The sequence below is a fragment of the Montipora foliosa genome, chromosome 4 (assembly GCF_036669935.1).
Source record: "Montipora foliosa isolate CH-2021 chromosome 4, ASM3666993v2, whole genome shotgun sequence".
NCBI classification, from domain to species: Eukaryota; Metazoa; Cnidaria; class Anthozoa; order Scleractinia; family Acroporidae; genus Montipora; species Montipora foliosa.
In genome coordinates, this window is record NC_090872.1 from 1,156,919 (window position 1) to 1,171,918 (window position 15,000).

Consider the following 15,000-nt stretch of genomic DNA (forward strand, 5'->3'; position numbering starts at 1 on the left):
ACCGCAGTAAGTGATGATTGCAGAGACTCGTTACCTATTACACCTGCTCATCTTGCAATTGGTAGGCTAATTAACCAATTATCGGAAAGGAAAGAAAGTAGCTTGGAAGAGACCAGTAAGAGGACTGTCGAAAGGTATCTCTGCCTGCAGAGACTACTCAGTCATTATTGGTAGCGTTTGAAACAAGAGTACCTACATCTCCTATCGGTAAGAAACAAATGGCACAAAGAGATCCCTTCAATTCGAGTAGGCGACATTGTATATATATATCAGACGACAATGTTCCGCGTACCAAATGGCCGTTGGCTAAAGTTGAAAAGGTTTATCCAGTTAACGACCGGCTTGTACGGACCGCTACAGTTAGAACGTGCAACAGTTTCTACAACAGATTGAGTTACCAGCTCCACAAGTAAGCCCCGAAGCAGAGGATCCAGTCCACGGTGGGCAGCAGAAGCCGTAAACGAACACTGTTCATGCTACAAGTATACCTGTTTCCAAGCCTTAATTGAGCGTTGTCCTCCCGGAAGGAGGACAAGATGGAGAGAATGTTACAATCCGTACTCATTCTAGAAGAATGATAAAGAAGCCTGAGAGACTGGAACTATGAATAATTATACTAACCCCACCCTAGGGTGTAGAACTTATAGTGTCATGTGACTTTGGTTGTTGTTGCCGCTCTTGTTATCGAAGGTTTTTGTACGTCTTTCACTCGCATGCATCCCCTTTGTAAATCGATGTGTAGCCGAGTCCAGTGGATTAAAGTTGCGTTACGCTTCAGTGTTTCGTCGTAATTCTTAACATGGTCCGTCAAAGCCGCATTCAAAGAGATATTTCAGCAGTAAATTTGTATTCTTCGCAAGGTCATCAGTTGCAACCACGTGGGGTTAAGCTGGCCACCGGATCCTCGAGCAAAATGGAAGACTTATCTCAACTCACAGTCGATCAAATTCGTGAAATGCTTGGTAAAAAGGGATTGCCGACTACTGGAAAAAGAAAAGTCTTAGTGCAAAGGTTAGTGAACGGTCAGCACGAATCAAAGCCAGATGTTATTGGACCAGAATTAAAGGAAGGTTCGAATTTCGCCGAGGCTTCGAAAGAACCCGTCTTCAAGTGACTCTGGTTGTTGTTCCCTCTCTTGTTATGGAATGTTTTTGTACGTCGTAGCATTTCACTCGTATACATCCCCTTTTTAAATCGTAGCCAAGTCCAGTGGATTAAAATTGCGTTACTTCTAAGTGTCTCGTCGTAATTCTTGACAACTAAAAGCTGGAATCCGGAATCCGGAATCCGGAAACCAGAAACCAGAATTATCCACAATTTGCGAGAACTACAACAACTTACCCACTCCTAGTACACTCTGCTATAATCCCCACACTAAAGTATTTCACTCTGCGGTAACATTTACTGTAAAATGGATCTGACCTTGTCATTCTGGATATAAAGACTTGAGCATGGTGATGGCATCATCAAGCTGAGGCAGTCCACGTTACAATAAAGGAAACTTAAAACTTTTTTAAATTCATTTTCCTTGTTTAGTACAAAAATACCTCTTTTAAAGGTACAAAGCGCCCGGAGGATATGTTGCGTAAGTGACGGGGTGCGACTGAAACTGTCGATTATAGGTTGAGGAAGAACATACAGTGATGAAGAGAAGCTATGATCCTCGCAGTTATGAACGCTGACTTAAATGGGGTTTGAACCCGTGACTACGCGATACCGGTGCGACGCTCTAACCAACTGAGCTATGAGTGAAGCCAGTGACGTTGGGAGCAAAGACACGGGTTAAATCGGGTTTAAATCCTGAATTTTGTAGGCTTCTCTACGCAAGAACCGTTTTCTCATTACTGGGAATGACATTACATTACTAGTTTTTCTCATTACTGGGTTGCCAGCATCGCAATGCCAGTCGGAAAACGGGTAATGTGTAGTCATTTTATTTTTTTCCGTGTCGGTAAAGGTTTTGCCTGTCGCTCCCCTGCTATGTGGTGTCTTTGTGCATAGAGTCTTCCATGTGCATTTTGTTAGGTTTGAGGGGGTTGCGGTAATGCGTAGACTTCTCAGTTGCACACAGGAGAACATTAACCTGCAATGGCGTCGAAAGTCATTGCAACGCGAATGGCGTCTTAGTGCATCTTTAAACAAAACATACCCTTATAGAACTCAAGAATGGAACGGCAATTGGATAAACAATACAGGCGGTGAAAAATAAATATCTGGAGTCTTACAAGCGACGAGTAATGGACTTCGACAACAATCTTTCGCCTGTCGAGCCTAAATCAAAGTGAGCTGTATTTCTTATATTTTGCCAAGACAAGTACTAGTGTGGTGTTATGTACAACACTGAAACCAAATGGAAAATTCTCTGGTAACTTACGGATTCAACAAAGACAGAGAAGGAATCGAACACGTTAAGTGGATCTATGATCTCTGTTGTCTAGCTATTTGTATTTATTTGCACTCAACTCTGCACGGTCTTCCGGTAACAATTGGAAATTTCAATAATTCTTGTTGACTTTCAATGGCGTCGAAAGTCATTATAACGCGAATGGATCTTTAAACAAAATTTACCCTCATGGAGGTCAAGAATAGAAGGTCAATTGGATGAACAAGAAAGTCGGTGAAAATAAATACCTGGAATCTTTAAAGCGACGAGTAATGGTCTTCGACAACAATTTCATTTTTCGCCCTTGGATATCAAGTGAGCTTTGTTTCTAATATATTAGTAACTTGGCATTATATACAACACTGAAATCAAATGGCAATTTTTTTATGGATTTAACAAACATTGAAGGAATCGAACGCCTTGAATGCATCACAGTGTTTAATGAAGTCGCATCTAAGTTTTCTGGCAATTTACATTTATTTTATACTCAACTCTGCAAAGGTAAAAAAAAAATGGAAATGTGACAGTGAAGAGCTTTTGAGCTTCATTATTTACGGTCAAGGTTCTTTTGAAAAGGGTTTGATGTGAACTGTCAGAAATTTATTTAATTGCATATGCTTTGTGACACGGATTGTGTATCTTGTTTGCACGCACGCAATTGAAATAGGAAGGGTTTTTTGCCTCTAATGGCAAAAATGTTGTTGTTTCAAGAAATTGTTCCCTGGAAAAGGTTTTTGTGAGATATCCAACCTTTGTGAATTTATCATGTTGTGTAAATATCGACCTCAACAAATTTGCATACGTGGGTTGAAATTTGATCCGGGAGGATTTTTGCGGTAGTGGGCTGTAAGCAGCGCGTGCATAAGTTACGAAAACAAACAGGTCTGTTGGAAGCGTGCTTGAGTTGCAACAAAATGAGCCCCAAAATGAGCAAAAAATTGTGACGCTGATGAATAATAGAGTAGCTTCTATTTCCAAAACGATGGAATTGCCTGGTGATAAATAACCTCGTCTTGGAGAGTAAATGTTTCACTTTGCAGAAACAATGGTCAACCTCACCCCTGGTCAACCTGTTTCGTCGTATGAACGTTTGAGCCAAAGGGCCTCTTCTGGCACGACTTCTGGGTGACCCTTTTAAAAATGGTCTTAATGACCCCCGACTTGAAAAAAATGCCTGGAACGCTGCAGTTCAATACCACCCAACTCAGTCCCTTCTGTTTTTGAGTACCACGTACCACTGGCAACCCAGTGTGCGCTGATAGAGCGTCTAGTTTGCATTACAATATAATCTAACGTGGATGCGAGGCAATTTGGGGTTAAAAGTACAAAATAGCCCGAGATTGCCTCACATACATGCTCGATTACATTGTGATAAAAATGAGAAAAACTAACTGTGAAAAGTGCTATTGCTAAAATTACGTTCATAACTGTGAGGATCATAGCTTCCTGTGATTTCATATCCGCAGTTTAATATAATATATAGATTTAGCCAAGCCTAAAAGCGGAGCTCCCGTTTCTAATCCCAGAAAGCAATATAGTGTTTATGGAAATAATTATGCTTCGGCATAAGGTACAAAATTAATCGTCATTAGAGTGTACAGTGATCAAACAGATGAAACACCTCTGAGCTGACAGCAGTAAACAAACAAGCCTTGAAAACAATAACTAACAATTTTAATCAACAACGAAAACTGAAATTACGTGCACAGTAATCTCTTTCACAACATTTTCCTTTTGACTGACTCCCTCTCTCTTCAGTTCAGAACAACAATAAAAATCTTTTCTAATTAAAAAGTCAACCTAAAATGTAGTAAATTTGCTTACTCGACTGCAATTTCACAGTCAAACAAAGCGGCTCAAAACTGGACAACCATTTCACACAAAAAGCCTATAAATGTGATTGTTGAAATATGTCAACACGGAATTGCAAACGTTTTCAGGCCTTCTTCCTTTCTTAGATAGTTTTACAAAATATGTGAGGCAGGGACCGGAGTCAATAAGCTTATTATTAAAGAAGGAAAACATTAAGCTTACCTGAAAGCTAACCGTTGTAAATAAGTGTAAGGTTTGTTTCTGTCAGCTTTACGTTGATTTTCATTGAAACTTATTCTTCTTCTCCTTGGCTTCTCTCGAGGATTTCCTCGCTAAAATTTCTCAAATTTCGCCGCCTCATCTCTTGTTCTCTTTCCTACTCTTTATCCCGTTGATCGTCACTAATATGATTTCCCACCAGAAAAACGCGGGTGCTGCCACGCGATTTCCCACCAAGGAAAATTGCCTGAACACTCCCATCCCCAGAGGCTGTCCTGCCTCCCCACCTTCTCCCCGACAGTATGCACGGGCTGACGGACGTACGGACGTACTTGATGTCATAACCAAAATTTCTCGCATGGATAGATTTCCCAAAACGTCTTTCCCATAGTGCTCCGCTGGCGCGCTTCGCGCACCTGAGCTCCGCTATGATTCATTTCATATTTCATTTCATCGTTAACATAAAGTGAATATGAAAATTTTATATTGTTTATTAAAGTTAAGTTTTTTTGGAGAAGCCCCACTAGCATTGAATAGACCGGGAAACAAGCAAGTTTTGAAGATTCTGCCGAAAGGCAGATGAATATTGCGCTTCAAGGTCGACAACTGATGATATGTTCGGCTGGGGTTAGAGGGGTTTTCCGCCGTGTTTTCGCAGTTTGAATATACTTTGGGCTTCCGAATGATTAATTTCATGACACCCAAAATGCCCAAAAAGTAGACCGAGACATTACAATAACCACTTAAAACTGTTGAACAACATAAAAGATAAAAACAGCAAAAGGAAAGAGAAGCACAGTGGACACAAAAAAGCAAAAATTAAAAAAAAAACTTTTTGTGGAAAGTTTGGATCAATTCCGACGTTTAGAAGTACGCGAAAAGGCAAGAAATGTTTTTGCGATGAGCCTGCGTCTGACCACAGGGTATTACGCAACATTGCATCTTCATCAAGTTATTTTCGATTTCGCTCGGATTTTCTTGCTCGTATTTCGTACTTGCACATTTTTGGAGTTAAGGAATTTAATATAACAATTATTCCATTTGCGCTTGTTAGATATGAGACTGGTTATAGCCAACTCGGCGCTACGTGCCGCGTTGACTGTTTACCATCTCATATCCAACGCGCGCTCATGGAATAATTGTTAAATAAACGGGCTATGGCACGTTATTTTAGGGTGTTTAGGGAAAATCTTTAGTTAATCACGAGCTTAAAACTCGAAAATAGTAATGAGGAATCCCTTTACTGATAAGATTATTGTAACATCACACACATAATGATTCTGAGCAAAAGCGACCTTTATCGGTCTTTATCCAGGCGATTTGCCATAAACTTGAAAAATGTCGCGACGATTTAATTTTTTTCAAGATTACCAAATGCAATCAGTTTCAATCTTGTCCATTTTCGCTTTCCGGCGAAAAGAAAAATTAGCCTAGCAACGCTTAGCGCGATCAATTGCCACATAAGGTCAAACTAAGGTATATGAGCTGATAACCGATATTGAATGAATCAATCAGAGCACTAGAAATGCATCAACCAAGGTTGCAAATTTAATAAAATCTCTTAAAATCTATTACTGCGGTAATAGCTATAACATAATTAAAGGAAGGAAAGACGGTAAAACACAACTTCGTTTAAAAAGTAAATTTCAAACATCATTACTTTTACGTTAACTTGACCACGTACAAAAATCATTAATTATAATTAATTATAATTAACAATTATTCCATGAGCGCACGTTGGATATGAGATGGTAAATAGCCAACGAGGCGCGTAGCGCCGAGTTGGCTATAACCAGTCTCATATCCAACAAGCGCGAATGGAATAATTGTTTTATTAAATTCCTTTAAACTCCAAAAGTTTAGAAAGTACGAAATACGAGCGAAAAAAGCGAGCAAATCCGAGCGAAATCAAAAAAACTTGATGAGAACCGATGCGATGTCGTGTAACACCTTGTGGCCAGACAGACGCAGGCTCGTCACAAAAACATTTCTTACCTTTTCGCGTACTTCTAAACGTCGGAATTTAACCCAGCTGTCCAGAAAAACTTTTTTTTTTGCTTTCTTCAGAGAGAAATTTCTCTTTCCGGCGAAAAAACTTAGAGCTTGGCAACACTTAGATCAATCATTTACCATATAAGGTGAAACCAAGGTATATGAGCTGATAACCGAGATTGAGTGAACCAATCAGAGCGCGAGAATTGCATTATCCCAGGTTGAGAATTTAATAATAACAATTATTCTACGAGCGCGCGTTGGATATGAGCTGCCCTCGGTTGTTCAAAAGGTGGATAAACGCTATCCACCGGATAAATCACTATCCAGCGAATAGGATTAGCAAAACCAATTGAGTTATCCAGTGGATAGTTATTATCCAGTGGATAGCCCTATTCACCCTTCGTTCAAATGGGGCCTGGTAAATAGCCAACCAGGCGCGGCCGAGTTGGCTATACTCAATTTTATATCCAACAATCGCGAATGGAATAACTGTTTTCTTAAATTCTAAAAGTTTGGAAGTACGAAATACGAGCGAAAAAAGGGAGAAAATCCGATCGAAATCGAAAAAACTTGATGAAGAATCGATGTTGTATAATACCTGGTGGTCAGACAGACGCAGGCTCATGACCAAAATATTACTTACCTTTTCGCGTACTTCTGAGCGTCGAAAGTTCCTCAAGGTTCCGTGCTGGGACTCTTGCTTTTTCTCTTGTATGTCAATGATTTGTATAAATGTTCCAATAAGATTCATTTTTACCTTTTTGCCGATATTACTAGAGTAACTTATGCAAACAGAGATCTTAAAGCACTTGAATCTCAATTTAACCACGAGCTTTCCAGACTGTGTACGTCGTTAACTGTCAATCAACTAACTTTGAATGCCGAAAAATTTAATTATATTATCTTTCATCCACGCCAAAGGACTCTTTCCTTTCATCCCAATATTAGAATAATAGATAGCAACTCAAATACTAGCCAACCGTTAGAAATAAAAAAATTATATTAAATATCTTGGTTTACTCATTGATTCGAACCTCTCATGGAAATATCATATAGATTACGTTTGTCAAAAAGTCACTACGACAATCGGGATTATTGCCAGGTTAAGACATTTTGTTCCCAGTCATGTACCTCTCACCTTATACTGCTCTTTAATTCTTCCCTATCTGAACTATGGTATCTCTGCTTGGGGTCAGGCTGCTGAGACACACCTCCAAGAACTCATACTGTCCCATTATTCTTAGAAGCAAAACAGCTGCCGATATCATTCTTGCTGTTTGAGCAAATGAGCCTTCTAATGCATGACGTTTATAATAATCCTGCTCCCAGTAACATTAAGAATATCATAATGTTCAAGAAACTGTCTTTAGTCCATAGTTACCGGACTACCGAGAATTATTATGTTGAGCAAGCTAGAACTGAAAATATGAAAAGAGCCTTCTCTATCTCAGTGGCCTGATTTGGAACAGCATTCCACTTTCTATCAAAACACTAAATAAAAATCAATTTAAGAGCAAACTAAAGAATAAACTCCTTAAAATCCTGAAAAACGAGGACGATTACATAAGAACTTCTGATATACGAGTACAATTCTCAAAATCATAACATTGCATGTTACTCCCAGTATTGAGAACAGTCCGCCTCACGGTCTCACTCTGGATATAAACCACACGACAAACTAGGTTGCCTCTAGGTTTGTTCCTTGGATGTAGTTTATGGGACTTTTAAATTTTCTTTTTTTCCTCTTTTGCCCACCTCGAATAGCCCTCGCTAATTGCAGGCAAGACTCTGTAACTTAGAATTTTTTAGATGTAATAAAGAATTGCTGTTGTTGGAATTGATCAAAACTTTCCCCAAAAACGTTTTTTTTAAAAATTTTATTCCGAAAGAAATTTCGCTTTCCGGCGAAAAAATTGTTCGTTTAGCAACGCTTAGGGCAATCATTTACCATATAAGGTCAAACTAAGGTATATGAGCTGATAACGGAGATTGAGTGATTAACGAGGTTGAAAATTTAATGATGATCATTATTTGCTTTATGTCTCCTTTAAGACGGGGATTTCCACCTAGAAGACTTGTTATTAGATCTTTCGGTTTGGGTTCCCTGTTTTAACAGTTTGTGAAGTGATCCTTTTCCATATTTGGCTCGTACACGAGGCCTGGTTTTGCGATCTGCCTTCTTTACTCTCCCCGGTTTATTTGCAAATACACAGCAATTGGCGACGAGGATGGGATTTTTTTGATCAAGCACAAGCGGTAGACAGGAATTTGGTTGTGAAATCCACATTTGAAGTCAAAGATACGACGAGAAATGCCGGACGAAGCGCCTAACATAAACAGGTGTCAAACCATTGGCAAGCTGACCAAGTTAAGTATTTGTGGGAACGGATTGGGAGTCTTATACCGAACAGCTGGACTTTTATTTCCTTGCAAACAAAGTTTCCGAAGCTAAAACGAAGAAGGGTGTTCTGTTGACGAACCTTCGAGTGGAAACCTACCAATTGGCGAAGGATTTGGTGGCTCCTGCACAACTGAAGGACGACGCTGTAACTTACCTGAGTCATTGTACAACGAATGCGGGAACAACTCAGACCTGAAAGATCGCCCCTGGTCGCACGTTACGAGTTCGATAATCGAGCCAGGAATTCCGGTGCGTCCGTTTGTCACTATATAGCAACATTGAAGCACGGAACGCAAGTTTGGAGAGGCTATGCAAACCGAGCGCCATCGTCACCGATTAGTCTCAGGCATTCGCGACTCAAAGATGATTATTGAGTTGTTGAAGGTAAAACTCGCCGACCTTTCTTTTGATCTTGCGGTTCAAAAGTGTCTGGCTATAGAGCAAGCTAGCAAAGATGTTCAAGTGCTTCAGGGGGACACGGGGCCAGGTGCAGTCAATAAACTTGAGACTGACAAATCTGGGGAGGCCCAAGCTTCTCCCAAGCCACCACAAAAGACGCGGGGTTCCCGGGGCAAGGGCAGTAAGCAGCTTAAACCTTGTTACAGTTGCACAGGATCACATAACTCGCAAAAGTGCACATTTAAAAAGAACGTTGCTATCACTTTGGCATTATGGGACACACACAGCAAGCATGTAGGAAGAAGCAAGCCACTCAGCAAACAAATGACCCTGGGGTAAATGTCATGGAGAAGGCTGACTCGGAAGAAAGTGACGGGCAGTACGGAGACCTTTACCATGTTTCTGAGTAACAACAGGAGGCCCATTTCTCTGAAGGTCTAACTCGAAGGGCGACCACTGTTCATGGAGCTGGATACGGGTTCGGCTGTGTCAGTCATGAGCAAGGGAGTGTATCAGGAGTACTTGCGCCATGTTCCTTTAAAGGACACCTCTTTGAAGCTACGTACTAACGCGGGTGAGCCAGGGGAACCCATGGGGTTTTGCAATGTAACTGTCCAGTATAAGGGACAGAGACAATTTACGCAATGAAGGATGAGGGACCCACTCTCTTCGGCAGAGAATGGTTGGAGTCAATTCGGCTGGACTGGCCTTTATACTTCAGTTGGGAACATCTAACACCGTTCCAGCCCTGGAAGAAGTTTTGAGTAAACATGCATTAAGTGTTTCCTATGAAGGTCTGGGCAGGATGAAGAGTCTGCAAGCACGGATCCAGCTTAAAGAGGGTTCTCGGCCCCGATTTTGGAAATCACGCCCGATAGCATTAGCTCGTAAACCAGCGGTGGATGAGGCACTGAGAGAGCTTGAGGCTGAAGGGGTCATCAAAAAGGTAGTGACTAGTGAGTGGGAAGGTCGAATTGTGACCCCTGTGAAGAAGGATGCTAGTGTAAGGGTGTGTGTTGACTTCAAGGTGACCATTAATCCACAGTTAGAAGTGGATGAGTACCCGCTTCCCCGAATTGACGACATTTACGCTAGCCTTGGTGGAGGAACATTGTTTAGTGTTGACCTGCGTCACGCCTACTTACAAATGGAGGTTGAGGAGCAATCCAGGCCATTCGCTATTATTAACACAACCCACCGCCTGTACCAGTACCAACGCTTACGTTATGGTGTGGCATCAGCACCAGCCATGTGGCAGCGGGCTATGGACCAGATCCTGCAAGGTGATTTAGATCCTGTTCCTGGTCATGTACTTAAATGTCTGTTACCTTCTATTCTCCCAGTAATACATAAGATTGTTAATCTTTCCTTGGAAACTGATCGGATGCCTGGAATACTTAAACAAGCTATAATGAAGCCATTGCTCAAAAAGCCCTCTCTGGATTCGAACGACTTCAAGAACTATAGGCCTATTTCTAATCTTCGTTTCATATCCAAAACTATTTAAAAATGTGTTGCTAAACAGCTGATTCAACACTTAGATATTAATGACCTTGGTGAAACATATCAATCAGCCTATAAGAGGAACCATAGTACAGAGACGGCTCTTATTAGAGTCCACAATGACATAGCCATGGCAATAGATCAACATAATTCAGTTATCCTAGTACTACTCGATCTTTCGGCTGCATTTGATACTGTCGATCATTTTATCCTCCTCTCGCGACTGTCCAATCGCTTTGGAATTACTGGAACTGTATTGGAATGGTTTCGATCATATCTTTCTGATCGTACACAGTTTGTGCAGGTTAATGGTGCGTGCTCTGCCTCTCATGTTCTCGAGTTTGGTGTGCCGCAGGGATCTGTTCTTGGCCCGTTGTTATATTCAATGTACACATTCCCTCTTAGCGAGATTGCACGACGTCATCAAATGTTTTATCACTTTTATGCTGATGACATTTAGGACGTCGTCTCTTTCTGATATGAATCTGAGTAACGCCAAATTGGTAAACTGTGTTCGGGACATGGACGCATGGATGCTTTCCAACAAGCTGAAACTAAATAAAGACAAGGCCGAAGTTCTTGCTATATCTTCTTCCTATCGACCTCGGCCACCACTATCTTCTGTTAATATATGTGATGAGACTGTATGCTGCTCTTCCAGTGCACGCAATATTGGAGTCATCTTTGATCAGTCCCTTTGTATGGTACCTCATGTTAATGCAGTCTGTCAATCGTCCTTTTTCCATCTTCGTAATATTGGTTTCATACGCAAATATCTTACTTATGACGCTGCAAAAATTATTATCCATGCCATCGTAGTTTCTAAACTTGATTATTGTAATTCTTTATTGTACGGCCTGCCATCCTATCTTATTCGGAAGCTTCAACATGTTCAAAATTCTGCCGCTCGCCTTGTCAACCAGTGTCCAAGATTCTGCCATATTACTCCGGTCCTGAGGGATCTTCATTGGCTCCCTGTCTCCTTTCGTATTGAATTTAAAATAATGTTAATTACTTATAAAGTACTACATGATCGAGCTCCAATCTATATACAAGAACTCCTTCAATTGTATACACCCAGCCGCAATCTTAGATCCTCTAATAGAAATCTATTAGTTAAACCCTATTTTAATCTTAACTCGTATGGTAAACGAGCTTTCTCTGTTGCTGCTCCGGAACTTTGGAATAACTTACCTGAGGATGTTAAATCTGCAAACTCAATTGATGATTTCAAACGCAAACTTAAAACATTTCTTTTTAAGCGAGCTTATGAATCGTGATGTTTTTAATTGCTAGCGTCTAGTTTTGATGTCAATTTCTTGTGCTTATTTTTATTTTTAGTTTTATCTAATTCTTGTAAACAGCGCCTTTGAATCTTGTAGAAAAGGCGCTATATACATGGATCATTATTATTATTATTATTATTATTATTATTATTTTCTGCTACCTAGACGATATCATTGCAACCGGTAGCACTTTGAAGGAACACCTCGAGCGGCTTACAACAGTGTTGAAAAGGCTTGAAGAGTATGGTTTGAAGTCCAACCGGGAGAAATGCAAATTGCTTAGAAGCTCTGTGGAGTATTTGGGACGTGTCATTTCGTCAGAAGGACTGCACCAATCTCCCAAGAAAAATCAAGGCCACCACTGAGATGCCAAAACCTCAGGATGTCACACAACTGCGTGCCTTCCTTGGTATGGTCCAGTATTACTCCAAGTTCTTTCCTGAGTTGGCTACTCACCTGGCTCCTCTGCATCGGCTGTTACAGAAGGAAGTAAATTGGTCGTGGGGAGCTGATGAAGAAGCTAGTTTCCGAGTGGTGAAAGAAATGTTGCTGCAGGACAAGGTTCATTACGATCCTGAGTTGCCATTGGTTTTAGCCACAGACAGTTCCTCGTACGGTCTTGGTGCTGTCTTGTCCCACCGTACTGTGGAAGGAGAGTAGCGCCCGATTGCTTACGCATCCCGGTCTATGTCAGAAACAGAGAATTGAGAAAGAGGCCTTATCCCTGGTTTGGGTTGTGAAGAAGTTTCAAACTTACTTGGAGGGTCGTCATTTTACCCTGGTTACAGATCATGAACCCCTAAAATACATCATGGATCATGGATGCTTCTAGGTGCCTTTTCTTACCAGATTGAGTTCCGAGGTACCAAGTAGCATGCTAATTGTGACGGTTTATCTCGTCTACCTCAACTACAAGCACCGGCTGAAAAGCTTGACGAAGTAGAAATGTTCCACACTTCTGTGGTGGAGGCCCTTCATGCTACAGACCAGGAACTGAGAATGCAGACTCGTAGAGATCCCGTGCTGTCTCATGTCCTAGAGCTAGTGCAGTCAGGGAGGGAGCAGAAGTCCACCCAGTGCTTATTCCTTATGCTCATCGTGGGACCGAAATGACCATACATCTTGGAATTCTTATATGGGGAAGTAGAGTTGTGGTCCCGACCAAGCTGAAAGAAAGAGTTCTGGAAACTCTCCACGAGGGACACATCTGTATGGTCAAGACGAAAGGCTTGTCCCGGGGGTACGTTTCGTGGCCAAACATCGATAAGGACATAGAGGGGACAGTCCGAAATTGTGGAGGATGTCAGGAGACATCAAATAATCCAGCTCATGCACCCCTGCACCGGTGGGATTACCCGGCCCTTCCCTGGCAAAGGCTTCACATAGATTTTGCTGGACCAGTTCACGGGAAGATGGTTATGGTGGTGATTGATGCACACAGCAAGTGGCCTGAGGTCTTCGTGATGGAAGACACTACTGCTGAGGAGACAATTAGCACACTGCGCTCCCTGTTTGCCCGCCTGGGACTTTCCGATCAGATTGTGTCCGACAACGGACCTTAGTTCACGTCAAGCTTTTAGGAAGTGCTATTGGTATTAAGCATGATACTGGTGCACCCTACCACCCGGCGACCAATGGTCAGGCAGAAAAAATGGTGCAGAGTTTCATGAAAGGAGTGAAGGCTGACAAGTCTGGGAGAACTCTACACCACAATCTTGATAGGTTCCTGTTAGCATATCGATCAGCTCTGCATGCAACCACCTCCCTCAGCCCAGCGCAGCTCCTTTTGGGACGAATGGTCAAGACACGGTTGGACCTGATTAAGCCGGTTGTAACAAGGGAGGTCAACAAGAAATTGATCCAGTCCAACAGCAGCTCCTTGAAGTCTTTCGTCAATAACCAGGATGTTTGGATGCGCAACTACCGCAGATGGCCAAAATGGGTGCGTGGCACAGTCATTGAGCGAACAGGTCCAGTCCTGTACAGAGTCAAGGTGAATGACCAGACCTGGAAGTGCCGTGTAGAGCAGCTACGGGATAGCTACCTTTGCCCACCTGTAAGGGAAGTGACAGATGATTGTACTGTTCCTGAAGAGGAAGAGCATGGTATGCCTGCTGTTGGGGAGACGGAGTGGAAGGATGGCCCTTCTACGCCCGTGGCGTCCAAGGGGGAGGTTATATCTCCTGAGCCTGAGAGTCAACAACTGAGCCCACAACCAGAGTTGATTACCACCCGTGCGGGTCGAGTTGTTAAACCACACCAGAGACTGAAGGACTAATGTTTGCAACTAGAGAAAACTGTACTGTTCTTTACTGTCGTCACAGTACCAGCATGTATTATCAGACACGTTGACATTTTTTTCGGAACTTTATTTTATTTCACTTTATTGTTTGTTCTGCTAGTTTACATTTCTGAGTCTTAAGGGGGAGGAAATTGTTACATCTTTCGGTTTGGATTCCCTGTTTTAGCAGTTTGTGACGTGATCCCTTTTCCATATTTGGCTAGGTCGTACACGAGGCCTGGTTTTGGGATTAAAAAGTTGCGAATAGCCATCTTGATCTGCCTTCTTTACTGTCCCCGGTTTATTTGCGAATACACAGCAATAATCAAAATACAGAAGAAACGAGGCCTCCATTGTTCAAAAGGTGGATAACGCTATCCACCGGATAAACATTAGCAAAACCAATTGTTTTATCCAGTGCACTACTAGGGATTTATCCAGTGCATAAGTTGTTGTGGTTCTCGCGAATTGTGGGTAATGCTGCCGCGGGTTTCTGGTTTCTGGTTTTCGATTCCCGGATTCCGGATTCCGGATTCTGGATTCTGGATTCCGGCTTTTAGTGCTGATTCTATATTTTCACATTCCCCATAATACACTTTGTTTGCCCCTCAAATTTTACATAAACCATTGTTTTCAAATGCTCTTGAGACACTGCATATTCCCAAGAGCATTTGATAACAATGGTTTATGCAAAACAAAATGTGTTATGAGGAATGTGAAA